Genomic DNA, 4,562 nt, shown 5'->3' with positions numbered 1-4,562 from the left:
GACCTAAACAGAGGTGGGAAAACCCCAGGAATGGAGCAAGTAGAGGCCAGGGGATTGGTGTGCCTCAGGGATGAATACCGAGGCCAACCCAATCTGTGTGAGAGCAGTAGCCTCAATGGAACGGCAGTTAGAGAAGTGTGTAAACCTTGTGACCAGAGGCCTGAGGGTTTCTAGGGTCGATATGACGACCTGAGCTGCCCTGGTGTTTATCTAATAGGATTATGGGTCGAAGGACAGTCGAGTCACCTCAGGATGGGAGGGGTTAGCTACACAAGTCAACACCGCAAGGATAACAACACTTGGCTACTCAGAGGCAGCCTTACTGAGGTCACAGTGCAGGGACTGGGATAGTCCTCAATAGACAACAAAAAACATTCCTAAGACGAAAGCTGAGGGGCTACGTGATGACTCGTATCTCTGGGCCCATTTTAATTTATTTGAATTGAAAACTCCTCCGTCCGAGACCTGTGTGTTTACTGAAGCACTTCATTTGAGTTAGGATGTGACTACGGAACAGAAGTCATAATTCTACTCCATTTGATGATGTCATGAGGGCTTTGAGGGCCAAAAGGTGTACTTGCTGTTGGTGCATGATAAACAAGTTGGCCTGAATTACATACATTATATTACATTATGTATGCATTACATACAGTATAGTACGGTCTGGGTTTAATGGTGATTGCACATAAAGTTGCCCTGAGCTTATCATGACAGAGATTAATTCAAGAACTATATCCAGTTAAACCCATATTTTCAATAAAGTAAGACAAAACTACAAATTATTCCATCAAGGATGCCAACATATCCTCACAAGGCACAACATTTATTCACGTCCAAGAGAAGGTCTTTATAGACTGTGCCAAAGCTGTACATTGTCTTATGCATCAGGATACCCAGCAGAAACGTTATTCCTGATGCATGTTATGTATTGTATTTTATTGTAATATAAATAATAAGTTTTATTTCATTTCATGTGATCAGAAGATTATTGTTAACTTATTGATTTGTGTTTACTGTCTGTGTCAACACCAACACTGTGTCCACACACACACACACACACACACACACACACACACACACACACACACACACACACACACACACACACACACACACAAACACACACACAAACTGGTTGATCTAATTCTACAGAAACAACAAGTGGAGTTCTTAAGCAATGTGTCCCTGCTCAGGGATATCAGGTGGTGTGTTACTGTCAAAACCATGCTCTCCTAGCGATGAAATTGATGGTAAGAGTTGCATTTTTTTGAAGATGGTTGTGTTTTTTGAAATTATGGGGGATTTCTAGCCTTTTGTCCTGTTCATTACTATATAATTAATGTTAATTATGTTCCCTGTTTTCCATAATAAAAAGACACCTTCAGACCTTGAGTGTGTTGATTCATTGTGGCATCATCAGATTTAGCCTACAGTTTTCACATTTAACATCTACATTTTATTGAAAGTACATCCATTTCAAAGTCTTCATTTGAGTTGGTCCCAATAGATACTGGAATTCTGTCTAAAATAGTTCAAATCTTCTGACTTCAGAGGGAAGGGAGTCTTGTGAATAATTTAGTAATGCCTCTCTCTATCTACACTACTCTTAGTTTCCATGGTGTTACGCCCTGACCTGGAGAGTCTGTTATTCTCTAGGTAGTTTGGTCAGGGTGTGAGAATCTATGTTTTGTAGTTCTATGTTTGGCCGGGTGTGGTTCCCAATCAGAGGCAGCTGTCGCTCGTTGTCTCTGATTGGGGATCATACTTAGGCACCCTGTTTTCCTGCCTGGGTTGGGGGATCTTGTTTGTGTTTCGGTGTGTTTGGCTTGTTAGTGTATAGCCTTCCGACGTCACGTTTCATTGCCTTTTGTTGTTTTGTCAGTGTTTATCCAGTTTAATAAACATGTTCGCATACCACGCTGCACCTTGGTCTGACCCGTCTCTCAACATTCGTGACACATGGAGACCTTTTGACAGAGAGAAAAGAGTTTGGGTTGAGCAGAGATGATTCCAATCGCATGCATTTTAGAGGAAACATAATATTGTGTGTTAGTTTGAGAGTATACATGCAGCTCTTCAAAATATGACAATATGTTGACACACATATACACACACACACACAGTGGCGGCTCCTGAAAAAATTCTCAGGAGGGGCAATTTTTCTGATGATTTAGGTGACCTACACACATTTAAAAAAATATATGTCCAGCAACAACATGAAGACAGGGGCAGCATATAAGTCAATACCAGAAGCATTTATTGACTGATCTCAAAAGTGTTGGCTTACCAGGGTTGGTGGAGCCCTCAGTTTCATCTTTGCCTCGCAAAGCTAACTCAAACACTCCGCAAAACTTCACACACTGGATTAGCCGGCTGAGGATGTGGCGGTTCTTGCTAATGTCGTAGTAAATATATTTGTTATAGTGAATATGGAATATGATATGTTGAGTAAAATGTTGTGCTAAGATCTATTTAGGTCAGGAGCTGGTTATAAGTTCTGTTCCTATCCAATAACAATGGACAAAAGGGTCCTATCTTGTCAGCCTTGTCAGCAGGTGGCCAAGGACAACACCCACGCCATAGGCCTCTCAGTTCTTCCAACTCACGAGTTCTTGCTCTGAGGACACACACACACACAAACACACACACACACACATCATCACTGTTAAACACACACACACACACACACACACATCATCACTGTTAAACACACACACACACACACACACACACAAAAATCCCCTCTCTTAGGCTGAACATTTGAAGACAGAGAACCCGACTCAGAGCCAATGCAACAGTGACAGTAGCCTGCAGGGGACCTCGCCCAACTCATCAGGACCAATCAGAAGATCAGAACTACTAGATTGAACCTACTTCATTTATTGCATAAAATGTCTGCACACAATGTTTCGGGGCTCTCTTCAGATAATAATAATAATAATAATAATAATAATAATAATAATATGCCATTTAGCAGACGCTTTTATCCAAAGCGACTTACAGTCATGCGTGCATACATTTTTGTGTATGGGTGGTCCCGGGGATCGAACCCACTACCTTGGCGTTACAAGCACCATGCTCTACCAGCTGAGCTACAGAAAGTGGATACTCATGGATGCGCATTGCAATTGTAAAATGTCAACACAATTGGAGACACCACGTCATTTTTGGAGACATGTTATTGACAGTAAACTATTGTAGATGCGACTGCTAACTAAATAAAACATTTTAGCTGGCTAGCTAATCATCTTAGCTAAATGTGGGGCAAACAATTCAGTTATTTACCGTTAATTTGAGGGATTGGGGTGAAAGAAATCGAGTTACATAGTGATACTTTACGATATACTGTATTGACAATATCGCAATATTTTAGCGCTAGTTGGCTGTACCTGCACCAAAACACCATTATTGTTCCTTCATAGCTTGTTCTCAATCTTTTCACATTGGGAGCAAATTTGTTTTCAGCACTTTTATTTCCATGACTGATCAAAACTCGTTCTCATGGCTTTCTGATCGCTCTGCAACAGACATATGGTGCGCAATAAAATCACAGTATCGAATCGCAATACGTATAGAATCATGAGACTCGCAATGCTGATGCATATATCTTATCGTGAGGTTCCTGGCAATTCCCAGCCCAAGTTCATTTGCCACAACAAATCTCTTCGCTAGCAAACGCGATGTCTTCTCCAAAACGGCAATGTGTCTCCAGCAATGTTTACTTTTTTGACGTTCTATGGCATCTCCACTTTCCAAGCATATATGACCACATGTAATATTTTGGTAAGTGATGCAAATAGTGAACTATGTAGGGCCAGGACGTAAAATATATGTAGCTGCAGCAATTTCTCTTATCTGATATGGTAAGTAATGGGGCTTAATTTATAGCTCCCTAAGAGTTTGACGAACGGGTCCGTGAACGCGATTCCAGATATATTTACCTCTGAATAAACTGCCTTTATTACACCATATCCACATCAAGTAAACTTGTGATTATCAACACTAACCTCATCGTTGTGGCGGCGGACAGCTAGCCTGTATCCCTCGTCATCCAGTTGAGTGAGTGGCAATGTCTTTTTTCGTTCGTACCAATTTTTGGAAAATCCTCGGGTGTAGGACTTTCCGCCTTTAGTAGAAACCTGTTGAATTATTAAATTTGGTCTGGGAGGTCCTAATTGTTTCGTTGCCAATTTATCTTCATTTGTTCGCCGACAAAAAGGAACTTCTTTCAAACAATCCACTCTTTTCTCAGTTACGTTCATGGTTACGTAACGTATGACGAAAGCGCGTAAGTGCAAGCCCACAGACACCCATTGAGATTGTATTGAAGGCTCTGAAATTTGAAAAAAATAGATTTTACATGGGAGTCTATGACAGACTTCTGGGCGATTTTCAACCTGACTGAAATCGCCCCAAAAGGGGGGGGAGCCATTTGAAGCACGACTTTAGCCTGATTCGACATTTAGTGGCAGTGTGGCACTGTGGCAGATCAGACGTATAGATTACAACACTGATAACTACTGTTGCCGTGATATAATTGATTAGAAAAAAAATCCCTTCCT

Source organism: Coregonus lavaretus (genome assembly GCF_964263955.1).
Source record: "Coregonus lavaretus genome assembly, contig: HAP1_SCAFFOLD_2311, whole genome shotgun sequence".
Lineage (NCBI taxonomy): Eukaryota > Metazoa > Chordata > Actinopteri > Salmoniformes > Salmonidae > Coregonus > Coregonus lavaretus.
This window is presented reverse-complemented; position numbering follows the sequence as displayed.